Raw genomic sequence first — 19,374 nt, forward strand, 5'->3', positions numbered from 1 at the left:
GAGCTCAAATCGACTATGCTGCATACATTCTGTTTGCAGTTTTGTGATCATTAACCAATGAAGTCCCATTAAAATTCAAGTAAATATACCCTGAAAACCACTGTAAGTAGGTAAACATGACCCTATTGTTGAGGAAAATACGTAAATGAATAAATTTAAATAATAAGTACAAAAACAAACATTGATCAAATATGCTTTTCACTTTGGTTTTTTGTCTACGACTGTTCAAATCAATTAGTACCAATTCAAGAGAATTTACAATTCAAATATTTTTTTTTCCAAAATACAAAACTCTTTTTTCGAATATTCGAATAAGTTATTTTCAACTTTGAGATAGGTGTCCGTTTTAGTTCCACTATACTATCAGTTAGATTTATACGGATACCGTGTAATATGTAATATAATACATTTTTACGTGGTTTTTATGTTTGAATAGAGGAATACTTTTTTCAACGTTAGTCACTCGAGTATATTTCAAAAGATATATTACTAGTCCAAGTTTGGCCAAAATGTTAATTGCACTAATAGTGCAGAATTGTTGAACTAGCCAGCACTTTTTGAGCCTTACTGAAGAATTCAAAATTCATAAACTATAAGAAACAATTTGAAAATGTGATATTCAACACAATCACGTTTGGATGGTAAATTTTCAAATTATTCATTAAGATGATTATGATTGTTCTGAAAAGAACCTTTCTTTAATATTGGCATTAGGGTTGATGGGTGATGCACTGAATTCGAAGATCGCTGGCTGCTACTGACTTCTGTCCTCTATATTCAGGCTCATCTGTCGTTCATGTATGCGATTCTGACATAATAATTTTATAATTTTACCATGTATTGTATGTTGCCAGGGTCGGCGGAACACCTTTTTCCCGAGTGGGTAATAAGATTCGGAGTGATTTCTCCCCGTTCCACAGCAAAGTACCAATTACTCCATTCTTTCGAATTTCGTTGCACTAATTTTCCGTTCCCTCCTATAAAACCTTCATTTCGCAGGCACTGAAGCCCGCATGATTGTGTTGACTAATGGGAAGGTAGTGGAGGTCGTTTTGAACATTTCTCCGATGGCAAAAATAATGCCGATAAGTCATTTTCGATGCTTATTATATCTAATACAACCGGCTCCTGGATGGTCTACTTCCAGACCAAAGACAAGCCATTTAACATCATCGATATATCGCATGATCTAACTAAACAACACTCGACCGTGCACGAGAAAGTATTTTGTCTATGTACCCGCCCGGGAAGTAGAGATTGATGGTGTGGTCTCCGAGATGGGCCTTAATTGCGAAATAGGGAGTGCTTCTTCCAGATCCCTGTGCTTCAGTCAGTGAAAATTCGGGTATGCAAGCAATTGCGCTCAGCAAAAATCGTAGAGTATAAGAAAAATTATTTTCCATCAGCCTCATTTCGAGCTTTTCGCCGGCTTTGTTCTTTTGAACGAGGCTCGTCTATTTATTCGCCTTTTGTACTGCGAGTCATGGACTGCCGTCGTTGCAAACAACAGGCCCATTGTAGAAATAAAGCACGGTGTGGAAAATGCGAATATAGTGGAAATGAAACGAATGCCTACCAGCGCGGCGATTTATCGTTGTACTCTACCTCATTAGTGTGCTCATTGATCGAAAGAGCAACGCGTTCACTATATCCGAAACAATCGAATCAAAATAAGAAATTTCTCTGGTGTAAGTGGCCAACGTTTTGACTGGCTGGTTTTTCTACACTGCGATTAAAGGTCAGACGAAACGAATATCAGGCGCTAACAACCGTGGACGTTGTTAGCGCCGTCCCACTCCGTTATTGTCAGAGAGTGCTCAGGATGGAATGCGAAAAGGTCGAATACTCGCGACGTTGGAAACGCAAATAAAAAACTTGATGAAAACTGAAAAACGTGGTTATATGTACCGGTTTGTCAATGGATTAACGAGAGAAACAATATTTCATCTGGAAGCTGGGCCCTTCGCTGTGTACTCGATTCGGCCTTTGATCGGAATACATGTAACTAAAAATCCTTTATCGGTGACAAAGGCATTCCGCGTAGATTCACATTCAAATGATAGACGTTTTGCGATCAAAATATAATATTATAAATAAACGTAATATTTGGCAATCATTATACGTTGAATGCGCATATTGGGGTGGTGGAGAGTGTTATTTGCCCTTGCGATGATAGCTGTCATTAAACATGTTGTCGGGTCGTGCGCCTAGTGTTCTACACACAAAAAAAAAATCTGAATTTTACCGTTGAGGTAATTCCAAATTTGGCACATTCTAACAAACCGCAATTGACTAAATATAACCGTGTTCTGTTTAATTTTAGATGAAAGATGTATTTCCATGCGCAGTGCCATAAAATTACACTCCTCCACATTTTAAACAATCGTCACATGTGGAGTCTCGCCAAATTCAATGATATGTAAAATTATGTAAATCAAACGTAAAGCTATGTAATTTTTGATGCTCGTATATGTCATGGTCAGGAGACGCAAATTTACACGATTTTTTTATGTGTGTAGCGCCAGATCTCCGGTAAACGAATCCCTTCGACCTGGTTCTAGTACGAGATGTGCAGGCTATCCTCCAAATCTTATGCATATCTTCTCTTTTGGTTGGCTTGCTAAACAGCTACCTACAAATGTGAACCCAAGAGTGCCCAGTGGATCCAAGGAGGCTAGTCGGCGATCCGGTTCATGATGTGCTGATAGTGATCTTCCGTTTGCTACAAAGCTGCAAGTTTAATTTCTTTTATCCTTCTTATTTTTGTCCGCCCTCTCCTCGCTTTCTCTGCTACTGATGTTGGAATCAAAAATCTTTTGCTTTCCTTATAAAAAATCTACTGATTGTCTAGTTATTGTTTCTCCTTGTTCCAATTTTTAATCAAATGATTGTTAATGTTAAACTTTTTCATCACCAAAAAATCCCTAAGGTGGAGTCTATTTGTAACATGTCGCGAAAACGTACGCTGCATTGCAAATGAATATTGCCTCCTAGTTTCAAATCGAGTTCAAGTATGTTTGGAAAATTTTCGGTGTTGGAATATTTCGATGTTATTTTGTCAAGATAAAATGGAACATTTGGAAGCGAATATTTTGCTCTTCTATACTTAAATTTCACCGGCGCGTCAAAATTTACCGTGAATTTTTCAATCTTCCGTTTGAATTTTGAACGCGCCCTCAATTGAAATCAGAAATGGATGAAAATATATTAATTAGATAGAACACTCCAGTCGAATGATGCAATTTTCGATTGCGCCTAACAATATGCCAATATGGCGCAAACATTTATAAAGGCATCATGGCCGCCTTCTCGTTGTGGCTGATTCGTTAACAGAATAAAAACATGGAATACAGATGCATCGATGACGCCTTCTCGTTGTTGCAAATTCGTTTTGTTAAAGTGTCGACAAGAATTTCACAAGTTTGCAAGTATTTTGTTCTTTATATGATACTTATTGCAAACAAACGCTGACCGTTGCTTTCCACTATAGTATTGAGTTACTTTCAACTAACAGTTATCAGACATAATAGGATCCACCTACTAAGTATCGTTTAAAGTTGGTGTTGTTAAATAGAATATAATTCTTTTAGTAAACAAAACCACTTTTTACGCCCCGATTGGCAGCAACAAACTTGTTTGTGGTTTATTAGCAACGAACCATGACCTGAAAAAAATGCTTTGATACTTTTCCACAACTAATATTCAGTACTGAGTACTGAGCTCAGTTGTTGATTAAACGATCAGTTGTTGTCCAATAGATCGTGATGTAGTTGAACATGCTGATGTATGGTATTACTCTAGATTACATTATTTTGAGCGGTTATAGGTTCTTATTACTTATTTATTTTAATTTACAGGATTGACACATGGCGATCTGAATAGCATACGTAAACAGCATGGTCTGAGTATGCTGAGGAAACCGGAGGAAAGATTGACTATTTTTCGGAGCACAGTGGGCACTATAAATCTTTGGTTGGTCACATATAAACTTGTTGCTACAGGTTTACTCACAAGAATTTTAACGTTGTATTATGAGGGTTCTAAAGGATCAATTTCGAAAGACAGTGAATTGATCCGATATTGTTGTAAATAGATATTCTCTTGCATGATTATAAATGTGCTTTAAATTTTGTTATGCTGGTTCCATCTTTACTATATTATTGGATTTATTTGTAAAATTATTATCGTCAAGCAAGGTACATTCAATGCAGAATGATTAAATATAATCTGTAAACAATACATTGATTGCAGATCAAAGAAAATCTTTATATTTTGCTGCACTTACAGGATCAAATTTCCACACTCATTTAAAACGTATCATCCTTTCCACAGACCATGTTGTCAAACAACAGATAGCTTTATAATTGTACTACCACTTACACATTCTACTATTGTATAGTTATGGTTCCCAACACGGCACCCAAACAAACTTCCGGTAGCCAACTCGGACATGGGTGACCCATTGTCAGTGTTTGTGCTCAACGGATTACTACTACAATATATTTACGTTACGTTCCAACGCCCATGTGTCGCAACGGTTTCAGATCAATTATTTATATGCGCTTTTTTCATTCAAATCAACGGCGCACTCATATGGCGAGTAAGTATTAAATTGAACACCCGCTGGTGAGGCTAAAAAGCTTTCGCCAACGTATGCGACATTGACAGTGAGAGGCGGCATTTCAATCGGATAACATGTTGTTTCGAGCGGGAGTGTGCGTTTTCGGTTTCAATCAACAGTAAAATTCAAATTTTACTGAAGATCTCTGTTCACTTCACGGCTAGATGAAATCGTCCAGAACGTTCGTGTTTTGTGTTCCGATAGATTTGGGATTTCACAAGTGAAAACTGATTTCTTTGTTGATAGTGATAGACGTTCACGCCAAAAGGATTCGAGATTCATAATGATGATGACGACGATGATAACTTTTGTTTTGACCACCATCGCGACTACATACCTATGTATCCAAAGTGAAAGGCCACGCAATCATCGGCCACGGTGCCATTGGCGATAGCGACTTGCATGAGGATACCAAATTAAAACTATGTTTCGTTTGGGTGGTACTTTTTACCGTGCAGACGAGTTATCGTTTGTTCGGTATGAAGCATATGTATAGCCTTCCTGAACTCATGTCGGTGATGAGCATGTTGAAGATACCCGTTGTACTGGCAAATGATTGACAATTTGAGTGAGATTTATCGATTTTCTGGTGTCGAGTGTACTGTTGTAAGAGTTATACACATATATTAGAACCTGATGCGTTAACCGGAAGAATAGTTATGGTCTACGAAATAGTTTTCTAAGTCTAGAAGAGTCGGATGAAGCAAACGTTTTTTGACTTTTCGGAATATGCTGTTTTTTTGAGAAATGTCAATTTTCCTAATAACAATGATCAATATAGATCAAGCAAATACTGCCTATTTCGCTTTGAACATCTACTTGTTCTTTATTACTTGATGGAAATTTTAATTCGCATCGTACGAAATGTTACTTCAAGAATTTTGAAAATCGGTTAAATGCGTGTTTTTTATTGGATCTTATTGTGTATCACTGGTATCTAACATCCTGAAATAAGTTCAACTAAATTTTAGAACAAGGCCAGTTTGAAGTACTCATGGTCACTAAAATTTTGGAAAACGCAATTGCGTTTAAGTGTATTGAAGAAGAACTAAACGAAAAGTTTTATTACATATTGTTATTATTTTTTCCGTTGGAATGAATTATTGTATGTCGTTGTTGAAAAAAGCATACGTCCCAAATGTAATTTAACCAATTCTGGTCGATATGTCCCTTCTGATCATTATTCCATTCACCTTTCTCACGAGTAAAAGAATTGTCAGTTGTAGAATTTTAATCTAGTAATTACAGCAGCAGGTGTTTCTGCCAACAATGCGTAGAAGTTGTAATGTCCCGCCATTGGTGAACTGTTGTAAATAGTACTCGAGTAAGCATTAGAATATCATCATTAGAGGCAACTAAATAATTCATCGTGTGGATGCTTCAGGGTACATGCAATCAACGGGCAATAAATGAGCGAATATTCGCTCTTGGTACTTTAACTGTACTTCCGCGCTTCAGATCCTAATGACATGGAGGCACACCGCACCGTCGGACAAAAGTTCAAGGAACATTTGTAGTGCTACGGGGAAATGCGAAGCGGGTGGTTTGGCTGAATCGATATAAATTAAATTCCCTTTGATTGGTACACAACGTGTAATTAAGCGAAAAATTGTTTTATCTTGAGCTTTTGGATAGATTCACAATTTATGACAAAGTAATTGATACTTTTAAAGGAAATAATCTTCCATGATGAGAAGACACGGCAAGGCACAAATCTCAGACTACATACGTGGAGCGGGCTGTTTGAGCCAAAATTTTCTGATTCCTAATTCCTGATTTCGCGAGCCATTTAGCACCCAGCTTTGTCGCGATCTACTCGGATAGTTTCCGGTGGTAAACTCACCTTAATCCGACTGAGACTTCCCCGGCATCGGAATTTTTCTCGAAGCTGATATCCGTTGCCAGACGGTGAAACTACCCTGTTCAAGCAACATATGTAACAAGTTTGAGAATAAATTTAATCTATTTGGTTGAATATCAGTTGTAGAAAAGTATTGAAGTATTTATTCAGAACATGGTTTGTTGCTAATAGACCACAAGCAAGTTTGTTGATACTAATCGAACAGTAAAAAGTGGTTTTGTTGACTAAAAGCATTATTTTCCATTTAACAACATCGACTCTAAACGATGCTTAGTAGGTGGATCCTATTATGTAACTCAATACTATAGTGGAAAGCATCTGTCAGCGTTTGTTTGCAATAAGTATCATATGAAGAACAAAATACTTGAAAACTTTGAAATTACTTGCCGGAACTTCAACAAAACAAATTTGCAACAACGAGAGGACATCAACGATGCATCTTTAATCATTGTTTTGCCTCTGTCAACGAATTAGCCACAACGAGAAAGCGGCCATGATGCTTTTATAAATGTTTGCGCCATATTCGAATTGCATATTGTTAGGCGCTATCGAAAACTGCGTCATTCGCCTGGAGTGCTCTAGCTAATTATTATATTTTCTGATTTCATTTGAGGGCGCGTTGAAAATATAAACGTAAAATTGAAAAATTCACACTAAATCTAGACACGCCGTTAAGTATAGAAGAGCAAAATATTCGTTTCCAAATGTTCCATTTTATCTTGATAAAGTAACATCGTATTATTCCAACACCAAAACTTTTCCAAACATAATTGAACTCGCTTTGAAACTAGGTGGCAATATTGATTTGCAATACAACGTACGTTTTGATGACATATCACAAATAGATGGTGATGAAACAAAATATGTTGGTTGGGTACTCCGACTGAGAGTTCCCCGGCGACAGAATTTCCCTCGGTACCGTAAACCGGGGTGACATTGATCACTTTTCGAAGTAATCATTACATATTTTTAGACGCAACGCATTTTTTTCGAGTTTAATATTTTTAAACCATGTACTTATGTATGGAGAACAAGATTGGATGGTTTTACCTAAAATTGTCCGTTTACAGCTATTTTTTCAATAATGATTTCAAGTTGAAGACCGTTTTCGTGTTCCGGGGTGACTTTGATAACCTGCATGTTAACCCACGTTAAGTTATCGATGTCAATGCTTTTCATTCAAATGTTTGTTTAAACTAATTCTGGAAAGATACTCATTGTTAAATAGATGTTAATTAGTATTATACAAAGTATTTCAATGTGCTGTAAAATTCGAGTAACCGAAATTCGTATAATTTGTGTCCAACTAGAAAAAAAAATTCTGAAAGCTTTTAAAACTGCTAAAATTGTTTTGTTTCAGTGTTTTGTCAATGTACAAAAAAAATCATCCATTTTAACACGTTGGAATATTGAACAATAAAAAAATGTTGCGAATTTTAGCTTAAAATAATTTGAAATTATTGCCAACTAGTTTCACAAAAAATGTATTAAAAATAAACAAATTCTTAAAACTACATTTAGCATATCCCAAACTAAAGGAAAATAAAAACTCGCTTGTGATTTATTACTCTTGCTCAAATCTGAGATTTATTTGTTTTATAAAAAATAGACACTTTACGAAGCTTCGTAAAAATCAGGTGAAGTCAAATTTTGGTTTTTTTGCAGTTTTTGTACCCAAAAACCGAACAATATACTCAAAAAGTATAACAAATCAGTATTTTTAGGGTTGCCACCTCTGGAGAGGCTTTGACCCGGAGATTTTCACTGACCTGGGGGGTGGTGGATTTTGAGTGGAACTAGACGGAAATTGGAATCAAAGCGATTGCTCGGCATTTTAGAGCACTTTAATCGCTTTTTATTACTACGTTACAGTAAAGCTGTAAATTTTTCACATTTATGGACGGGTTTGTTGGTTTAATCTGGTGTAGTATTTCACTTCCCCGACTAAGTGCCAAGAATACAAAAGCACCAACTCTCGCTGTGGAGGATAAGTCGAACGAGCATTGCTCTCCTCCATAACTAACAGGAAAGGGAGAGCAAAGGAGGCTGCGGCATCATATGGGAAGCACTATTTGGTGTCGGTTATTCATCACCAGAGGTCACAACAAAATGGCAAAACTCACCTACCTAGCCCACAGTTATAGGTTGCTGCAGGAGTAGCAACAGCACGAGAAGAACTCGTTTGATGTTGACCTAGTCAGTTGGTTAAATCTGCCATACCTTGGTGCAGCGGTCGATAAGCACCACTAACAGTGATGTGATTTGGTAAAATTGCACCAAAATAACTGTTTTACATCATTTTGAGCGACTTAGTAGGATGCTACATTTCAGTTGTAGCATATAGCGAAATATTACTTTCCTTAATTTGTAGTAAATTTGATTTGTTTTTCATATTCATTGCTTTGTGAAAGAAATCAGCAATATTTGGTGAACTCATCTTCGCCACCTTGAAACGAAGGTTAGTCAAAAAAACTGAATCAGAGTAATAGTTAACTTAGACTTTTTAAATATTTTGTAAAGAATCAATTAATTCCAAAAAAATGAAAATATTCTTCCCACCAAACCCGGAGAAATTGATGTGAAACCCGGAGGCCCGGAGATCGCTCCCGAAAACCGGAGTCTCCGGGTCAAACCCGGAGGGGTGGCAATTCAAATTCAATTCAAATTAAAATGATTCGGTAGACTAATGTGGTTTAATAAGCGATCTACGAAAAAAGTTTCGAGTGATCAATGTCACCCCAATGATCAAAGTCATCCCGGTTTACGGTACCTATGTCCGTTTCGTGAACCAATTTGCTCCCAGTTTTGTCACGATACAAGTGATACATTTAACTCTCCACTTCCTGGGGATCTACTCGATGTAGTCCTCGGCGGTAGAGCTAGCCTCCACAACGAGGCAACTAGTAGGTGCTGAACGCCGTCGTCAATTTTGACTCCAAAGGAAATATTCTCAAAAGATATCTAATGTAGTCGAAACTTTGGGGGAGGGTAGGGGTCACGAGAAAGTCCACGCTTGTACATTGGGAGTGTTTGGGGTGTGGGAAATGTCCATGTGGACTTTTCAGTATATTGTTATTGAAAATGAAACAAATTTGTTTCGTCATTAGTGTGAGCGCTTACCTTAATTTTTTTTCATGATTTCGAAATAGTCAAAGTACTTATAACATCATTGTATGTAAGTGCGCACTTCAATTTTGTGTTTAAAACGTAAATATGTTGTTCAAAAATGAAATGTTTACACGGAAATTTCACAAAAGACTCGAGAAGTGTATGACATTCTGTGGTTGAAGTTTTAATGATTTCAATTAAGTCCTTCAGTATCATAGTAGTAACACATCGGAAAACTGTCAAAAAAAACTATTTTTTATGAAAAACCCGAAAACATTCATAGAGAGTTCACGTGGACATCATAAGGTGGAGAGGTAGGGGTACAGGAATTGTCTACGCTTGTCCCAGAGGGAGTGGAGTGGGTCAAAAAGGAAGGCTTTTTTGTCCACGTGATATATAAACGGCTCTTTAAAGAATCCCATTTTTACTTTTAGACACATTTTTGTTGAACAAATTTGGAATTTTTCAAATTTCAATAAAATATTCCTTTATCCGAAAGCTGGGAAAGAAGCACACATTTCATGTCTTGGCCATTATTTTGTATCTTTTTTAGTTATTACAGTACCTACAAGCGATTGAAAAAAGTACTTTTTTCAAACATTACAATCCCCCCAACGAAAATTTTTGGAAGTTCCGCCTACTGTATTGAAATAAAAAAACGGGTCGAATATTTTTGTTTGCTGAACCGACAAAATTTATTTGAAAAAAAAAAATGATTGCAACTTTTGCGTGGAATGCCCCTTCTTTACTATCACCAGGGTGTCCCACATCACTGTATCACTGAAAAAACACTGCAAAAATTTCCCAGTGGACCAATCCTTTTCAAACTTTCAGATAGTAAAATATAACCCATTAGCAAGCTTTCGCCATATTTATTTCGTTCAACTTCATACGCTCACACCTTACGCTTAACTCCACTAATTAGGTTCTGTGCAACATCTGGCTGCAGCTTCATCTGTACGGAAACCTACTTTTTCTTCATGTCTTCCTCAGATTTGACCTCCTTGGAATGCTTTCGCAGTGTCTGCTTCATAATTGCCCAGAATTTTTCGATGGGCCTTAGTTCCGGTGCGTTTTGGAGGTTTATTTTCTTGGGTACGAAAGTGACCTCGTTGGCCGGAAGTCTGCCATCATAAGACAATGAGGCTTCGTCAGCGTTTCCAACCGCATTTGGCTTTCGCCACGACTTGGAGCCTTCTGCACTTCGTACGTATGCAGTCCCTCTCGGTCCTTGGCTCTCTTAATAAAAGACTTGGACAGATTCAACTTTCTGGCCACATCCCTGACCGAAGCATTGGGATTCCGCTTAATTGCTTTCACTACACGCTTCTGATTCTGATCACTAAAAGCACATCCATTCTGAGTGCATTTCTCCTTCCGTTCGATGCTCAGAGTTTGGTAGTAACGTTTAATCACACGACTCACCGTTGACCGAACGATTCCGAGTTATTTTCGATGTCCCGATGAGAGAGTTGTCTATTTTCCAGGTCCTTGCGTAAAATCAATTCGCGACTTTGCTTTTCATGTGGCTCCATTTTTTAAATTTTCGAAAAACTGACAGCGATAAAAATACAGTGTAAACAATACACTCTAAACTAATTTTATCAAAATTTTCAAGAGAAAATATCCAATGGGTTATTTTCTACATCATGTTTTCCTTGATGCAATTTGATGTAGGACACCCTGGTTGATGTTATCAAATATAAGGCACATCTTATAATCTCAGTCTATTTAATAATACGTTTGAAACTAAAGGGTGTTTTTTCGTCGTTTTTTGAAGTAATAAAATGTGCAAAAAACCGCTGATAACAATTGATGTTTGTGTGTTTCAGTGGCAATTGATCTACAATTTAATGTTTTAAAATTTCAGCTGAACGTCCACCGTAACTACGTTTTAAAAATCCCTTTTGCTCGGTCTAATGTTGATAATTTTTTGGAGAATAACTGGAAACATTTCGCCAACAACGCATTGAATGTTGGCCTGTAGCTCGTCAGTTGCTTGCAGTTGGGTTGTGTAGAAGAAAAAATTAACGTACTATCATGTAGAAAAAAACCTGTTTTAATCCACCTATAGCCGTAAGCACAAAGCCGTACTAACTGTTTTTAAACCGGACTAACTTTTAAACCGGCCTAAAATATTTGGTAAGCTTTAATCAAACGATGCTGTCATTTATATGGCTGCGTTCTGATCTGCGTTACACGTCAATGTTAAAAAAACAACAAATTCAAGTTAAAGAAAATGAGTAAAGTCATTCCGATATTTTCTTGCAGTAAAATAGCTTTTCTTCTTCAAATATCTCGTTCCATAGGGCTTGAGAACAATTTTGTCAACTTGTTGCCGATATATTTCTGAACATAGAACTTTAACGTGTTGGATAGTTGAAAGTTGGCCGATGATGTGCAGTACTTTGTAGTGACATAATATGCACAAAAGAAAATAAGTTGATATACATATGCATGTTTTTATTCAGTTTGAATAGGCGCTCGTCGAGTTAGAGGTGGCTAAACCATCAGTTGTAATTGGTGCCATGATAGTTATTTCTCGACAAAAATATGATTACTGGTTAAAACCAAACTGTCAAAATTCTCTTTGAAAAGGAAATTCCGGACAAACCGTTGCTGGATAAACACAGTTCATAGTAGTTAATGGAAGAGAAAATTTTTCTCTTTTGTTTACTGCCAACATCTGTGATTGGCGAGTAACAGTTTGTCCGGAATTCCCTTTCAAAGAGAATTTTGACAGTTGGCTTTTAAGCCGGAATTATTTGTTTGTCGAGATTTCATACTTTGATTAAAAAATTGGTTAAAATATATCAATTTGAATTTAAAATGAACTGTGAGTGTCATTCTAAGTGAACATGGTACCTATCGACGTGGGGGAGAACATTTATTTTCGTTTCAAGTGAATTTTCACAAGTTTGGAATAAAGATCAATTATCAATGAAGGTCTGCGAATTGAAATTATACACGTTTTTCAGCGAGGTTTAAATCAAAATTAAACAAAGATCAAACAGAAAATTAAACTTTGACAGAATGATCATTTATATTCACGAGCGTAATATTTAATTTTTTTTGCTCTGCGGCAGACAGAATATAGATATATTTCTATAATGCATCAATGCAAATTGGAACGATTTATGCCAAAAATCGAAATAAATATATTGATCACCGTTGTGTTCACAATAAATTTCAAAACATTTTGTATTCAGAAGTTTTATGTGATGTTATTCTTATTGGAACATTGCACATATTTAAAATCAATTATTTACTCTTAGCTTAGGGTATTTGTGGAGCTAATTTCTAAGCTGTTAACATTCGGATTCAATTTGCTACCGACCAGTGTAAGTAAATTCATAAAATATTGTATTTTACGATCTATATCCAATTTTCATTTGTTTGGTTCTATCCCCTAAAAACAATAATTTTCGTCCGTTATTTACTTTCTTTGATGTGTGATACAATAGATATATGGGCAATAATTCGTGAAAATATGTTATCGATTTATATTAATGAATTAAATGGTCCCACTTATTCTCTTAGCGATAAGCAAAAAGAAAAGAATCAAAACAATTCTTATTGTAGTTCTGTTTCTAATTCACAAAAACAACTAAGATCTGAATTGATTGTATAGATCTCAATTTATCCAAACGTGCTCTACTGTAACCCTTCGATGTGCAATTGGAATCAAGCGTGTAGAGAGAAGGAAAGAATAACGAGGAAATAAAAAAATGCGGGTAGATAAACACGGTAAAAAACTTTACCCATTTTATAAGCTGTCAAAAAATGGGTATTTTATTGCTTATAACAATTGGTGCTTTTTATTGATTTCACAACTACTCGATGAGATAATGTCAATGGATATACTGATCTTAATAATGAGTGAAAAGTCATTAAGAATTATTTCAAGCTAGTTAACCTGCAAACTAAGGTTCGTAGCGGAAGCTGCAAATTACCGACCTGCATCTGAGTACGTGGCGGAAACGGAACATTTCGGCAATACACATAAAAAAACGGCTGTTTAAACTACTGAGGATGTTGCAAATATGCGTTTGGCATTTTTAGAGCAGCCAAAAGATCCAGCCATTAAAAATATATCCAGTTGGCGGTTTTATTTTGTTAAGTAGTTAAGGAGACAATAATGTGAAATGAATGTTATTTTATGTTTTGCCTTTCTCAATAGAAAGGTATTGCAATTGCTCTGAAAACCGACTTTTTAACGGAGGCCCGGAGGGCCGAGTGACATATACCATTCGATTCAGTTCGTCGAGTTCGGCAAATGTCTGTGTGTGTATGTATGTGTGTGTGTATGTGCGTCTGTGTGTGTGTACGCGAACACAATCTCACTCACTTTTCTCAGAGATGGATGAACCGATTTTTACAAACTTAGTCCCAAATGAAAGGTGCAACGTTCCCATAGGCTGCTATTGAATTTCTAATGGATCCGACTTCCGGTTCCGGAATTACAGGGTGATGAGTACGATCACGCAGAAAACGTCGATTTTAAGAAATTCTGCAATGAATGTATAATGGTGAAAATTTTTCCAAAATGTGACCACAACTGCTTCGATTTGTAGTACTAGGTCATTAACAGCCATTCAAAGTCTCTTTGGTCACATTGGCCACCATCATCGGTTCCGGAAGCCCCGGCGGAAGTATCCAAATTCAGAGTAACAGTCACATCGGTTTCTCGGAGATGGCTAGACCGATTCGACCAAACTTGACCTCAAATGAAAGGTATTGCGTCCCCGTAAATGGCTATTAAATTTTATCCCCAACCGACTTCCGGTTCCGGAGTTACGGGTTGTGGCGTGCGATCACATAGCAAATTGTGATTCAAACCGATACCCCGATGGAAGCAAAAAAGGTAAAAATTTCGCTAAAATGTCTCTCAAATAACTTAACTTTGCAGTTCTAGGTCACCGACGGCCAAACAAACTTTCGTTGACTACATTGACCACCATAGACGGTTCCGGAAGTGCCCGGGAAAAGCGGCCATCTTTCATAACTAGCAAACTCATATCAGTTTCTCGGAAATGGTTGGGCCGATTTTCACAAACTTAGTCCCAAATGATAGCTATATTATCCCCACAGATGTCTGTAACATTTCGCACGGACCGCTTGTATGGTTCCGGAAATATAGACTGAACGGTCCGGTCACACATGAAATTCCCATATAAGCCGGAACTCAAAATTTTTTTCAAAGGGGGGACCCCATGAAATTTCAGAAATCGAATTCGTATTTTTGATGCCAAACATCTTTAAAATGCATGAAACGTCGAGATTTTATGTTATCACGAATTTTTTTTTTTTTGGAAATCGACTTTTTGGGACTGCCGATTTTGCACCTTTTTGCCTTTCTCAATAGAAAGGTATTGCAATTGCTCTGAAAACCGACTTTTTAACGGAGGCCCGGAGGGCCGAGTGACATATACCATTCGATTCAGTTCGTCGAGTTCGGCAAATGTCTGTGTGTGTGTATGTATGTGTGTGTATGTATGTGTGTGTGTATGTGCGTCTGTGTGTGTGTACGCGAACACAATCTCACTCACTTTTCTCAGAGATGGATGAACCGATTTTTACAAACTTAGTCCCAAATGAAAGGTGCAACGTTCCCATAGGCTGCTATTGAATTTCTAATGGATCCGACTTCCGGTTCCGGAATTACAGGGTGATAAGTACGAACACGCAGAAAATGTCGATTTTAATAAATTCTGCAATGAATGTATAAAGGTGAAAAATTTTCCAAAATATGACCACAACTGCTTCGATTTGTAGTATTAGGTCACTAACATCCATTCAAAGTCTATTTGGCCACATTGGCCACCATCCTCGGTTCCGGAAGCCCCGGCGGAAGTATCTAAATTCAGAATAACAGTCACATCGGTTTCTCGGAGATGGCTAGACCGATTCGACTAAACTTGGCCTCAAATGAAAGGTATTGCGTCCCCGTAAATGGCTATTTAATTTCATCCCGATCCGACTTCCGGTTCCGGAGTTGCAGGTTGTGGCGTGCGATCACATAGCAAATTGTGATTCAAACCGATACTCCGATGAAAGCAAAAAAGGTAAAAATTTCGCTAAAATGTCTCTCAAACAACTTAAATTTGCTGTTCTAGGTCACCGACGGCCAACCAAACTTTCGTTGACTACATTAACCACCATAGACGGTTCCGGAAGTGCCCGGGAAAAGCGGCCATCTTTCATAACTAGCAAACTCATATCAGTTTCTCGGAAATGGTTGGGTCGATTTTCACAAACTTAGTCCCAAATAATAGCTATATTATCCCTACAGATGTCTATAAAATTTCGCACGGATCGCTTGTATGGTTCCGGAAATATAGACTGAACGGTCCGGTCACACATGAAATTCCCATATAAGCCTGAACTCATATTTTTTTTCAAAGAAATTTCAGAAATCGAATTCGTATTTTTGATGCCAAACATCTTTAAAATGCATGAAACGTCGAGATTTTATGTTATCTCGAAAAACATTTTTTTTATAAAAATCGACTTTTTGGGACTTTGCCGATTTCGCACCTTTTTGCCTTTCTCAATAGAAAGGTATTGCAATTGCTCTGAAAACCGACTTTTTAACGGAGGCCCGGAGGGCCGAGTGACATATACCATTCGATTCAGTTCGTCGAGTTCGGCAAATGTCTGTGTGTGTATGTATGTGTGTGTGTATGTATGTGTGTGTGTATGTGCGTCTGTGTGTGTGTACGCGAACACAATCTCACTCACTTTTCTCAGAGATGGATGAACCGATTTTTACAAACTTAGTCCCAAATGAAAGGTGCAACGTTCCCATAGGCTGCTATTGAATTTCTAATGGATCCGACTTCCGGTTCCGGAATTACAGGGTGATAAGTACGAACACGCAGAAAATGTCGATTTTAATAAATTCTGCAATGAATGTATAAAGGTGAAAAATTTTCCAAAATATGACCACAACTGCTTCGATTTGTAGTATTAGGTCACTAACATCCATTCAAAGTCTATTTGGCCACATTGGCCACCATCCTCGGTTCCGGAAGCCCCGGCGGAAGTATCTAAATTCAGAATAACAGTCACATCGGTTTCTCGGAGATGGCTAGACCGATTCGACTAAACTTGGCCTCAAATGAAAGGTATTGCGTCCCCGTAAATGGCTATTTAATTTCATCCCGATCCGACTTCCGGTTCCGGAGTTGCAGGTTGTGGCGTGCGATCACATAGCAAATTGTGATTCAAACCGATACTCCGATGAAAGCAAAAAAGGTAAAAATTTCGCTAAAATGTCTCTCAAACAACTTAAATTTGCTGTTCTAGGTCACCGACGGCCAACCAAACTTTCGTTGACTACATTAACCACCATAGACGGTTCCGGAAGTGCCCGGGAAAAGCGGCCATCTTTCATAACTAGCAAACTCGTATCAGTTTCTCGGAAATGGTTGGGTCGATTTTCACAAACTTAGTCCCAAATAATAGCTATATTATCCCCACAGATGTCTATAAAATTTCGCACGGATCGCTTGTATGGTTCCGGAAATATAGACTGAACGGTCCGGTCACACATGAAATTCCCATATAAGCCTGAACTCATATTTTTTTTCAAAGAAATTTCAGAAATCGAATTCGTATTTTTGATGCCAAACATCTTTAAAATGCATGAAACGTCGAGATTTTATGTTATCTCGAAAAACATTTTTTTTATAAAAATCGACTTTTTGGGACTTTGCCGATTTCGCACCTTTTTGCCTTTCTCAATAGAAAGGTATTGCAATTGCTCTGAAAACCGACTTTTTAACGGAGGCCCGGAGGGCCGAGTGACATATACCATTCGATTCAGTTCGTCGAGTTCGGCAAATGTCTGTGTGTGTGTATGTATGTGTGTGTATGTATGTGTGTGTGTATGTGCGTCTGTGTGTGTGTACGCGAACACAATCTCACTCACTTTTCTCAGAGATGGATGAACCGATTTTTACAAACTTAGTCCCAAATGAAAGGTGCAACGTTCCCATAGGCTGCTATTGAATTTCTAATGGATCCGACTTCCGGTTCCGGAATTACAGGGTGATAAGTACGAACACGCAGAAAATGTCGATTTTAATAAATTCTGCAATGAATGTATAAAGGTGAAAAATTTTCCAAAATATGACCACAACTGCTTCGATTTGTAGTATTAGGTCACTAACATCCATTCAAAGTCTATTTGGCCACATTGGCCACCATCCTCGGTTCCGGAAGCCCCGGCGGAAGTATCTAAATTCAGAATAACAGTCACATCGGTTTCTCGGAGATGGCTAGACCGATTCGACTAAACTTGGCCTCAAATGAAAGGTATTGCGTCCCCGTAAATGGCTATTTAATTTCATCCCGATCCGACTTCCGGTTCCGGAGTTGCAGGTTGTGGCGTGCGATCACATAGCAAATTGTGATTCAAACCGATACTCCGATGAAAGCAAAAAAGGTAAAAATTTCGCTAAAATGTCTCTCAAACAACTTAAATTTGCTGTTCTAGGTCACCGACGGCCAACCAAACTTTCGTTGACTACATTAACCACCATAGACGGTTCCGGAAGTGCCCGGGAAAAGCGGCCATCTTTCATAACTAGCAAACTCATATCAGTTTCTCGGAAATGGTTGGGTCGATTTTCACAAACTTAGTCCCAAATAATAGCTATATTATCCCCACAGATGTCTATAAAATTTCGCACGGATCGCTTGTATGGTTCCGGAAATATAGACTGAACGGTCCGGTCACACATGAAATTCCCATATAAGCCTGAACTCATATTTTTTTTCAAAGAAATTTCAGAAATCGAATTCGTATTTTTGATGCCAAACATCTTTAAAATGCATGAAACGTCGAGATTTTATGTTATCTCGAAAAACATTTTTTTTATAAAAATCGACTTTTTGGGACTTTGCCGATTTCGCACCTTTTTTCAGTTCAATATTACCGTGGCTGTTTTTTCTTTTTCAAAATTTTAGAACTCGAATAATGATTTATTTTCCTGTATATAGTTGTCATGTGAGGTATAATAATAAAATGTAATATATGCATTTAAAAGTTTTTAATGAATATAAACAACGCACACATTCTCGTGATTCATGATTGAGAAAGGCACAATTGCACCGCTAGGTGGATTAAAATAGGTTTTTTTAATTCAGAAATAATTCTATTGACAGTATTTTTCATACTGGCGCGATTTTCATGAATGGATATTGTTCACGCGTTTTGTTGTAACAGTTCTGCGGGTAAGGGTAAAACATACCCAGATTGACTTACAAGAGCTATATTCATTTATGAATAACCCACTTAATGGGTTATTCCACTTTTATTGAAAATGCGTAGTTTTCTACGCATTAATTGGTATTTTATTTTATTGGTGTAGATCGACAGTGCTTGTCTTTCCTACCTGATAAACTGGCTTATTTATTTCCATCTTTATTGCGAGCAATGAGAGCCATATTTATCCAGAAGAAAGCCGAAGAGAGGATTGAAAATAACGAAATGTATGCAAGAGAAGCATGACAAATTTTTGCATATTTTTGTCTTCTTCCGGTAACATGACAATAATGTGAAATGAATGTTATTTTATGTTTTTTTAATTCAGAAATAATTCTATTGACAGTATTTTTCATACTGGCGCGATTTTCATGAATGGATATTTTTCACGCGTTTTGTTGTAACAGTTCTGCGGGTAAGGGTAAAACATACCCAGATTGACGTACAAGAGCTGTATTCATTTATGAATAACCCACTTAATGGGTTATTCCACTTTTATTGAAAATGCGTAGT

At 37.3% G+C, this 19,374-nt stretch overlaps 1 protein-coding gene across 9 annotated transcripts in view; it reads left to right on the forward strand.

Annotated features, from left to right (window-relative positions):
• Nucleotides 1–19,374, forward strand: part of LOC131685041 (adenylate kinase isoenzyme 5) — a 34,884-nt gene continuing 15,510 nt past the window's right edge. For 2 of the 9 annotated variants that reach the window (XM_058968415.1, XM_058968420.1), the window contains exon 1: nucleotides 4,633–4,841. The gene's annotated coding sequence lies outside the window, so the exon portion shown is untranslated. Of the gene's footprint in view, nucleotides 111–4,631; nucleotides 4,842–19,374 lie in introns of those variants that run through there. The other 7 variants (XM_058968424.1, XM_058968421.1, XM_058968423.1 and 4 more) reach the window with 7 other exon arrangements.

This window comes from Topomyia yanbarensis, chromosome 2, assembly GCF_030247195.1.
Source record: "Topomyia yanbarensis strain Yona2022 chromosome 2, ASM3024719v1, whole genome shotgun sequence".
NCBI classification, from domain to species: Eukaryota; Metazoa; Arthropoda; class Insecta; order Diptera; family Culicidae; genus Topomyia; species Topomyia yanbarensis.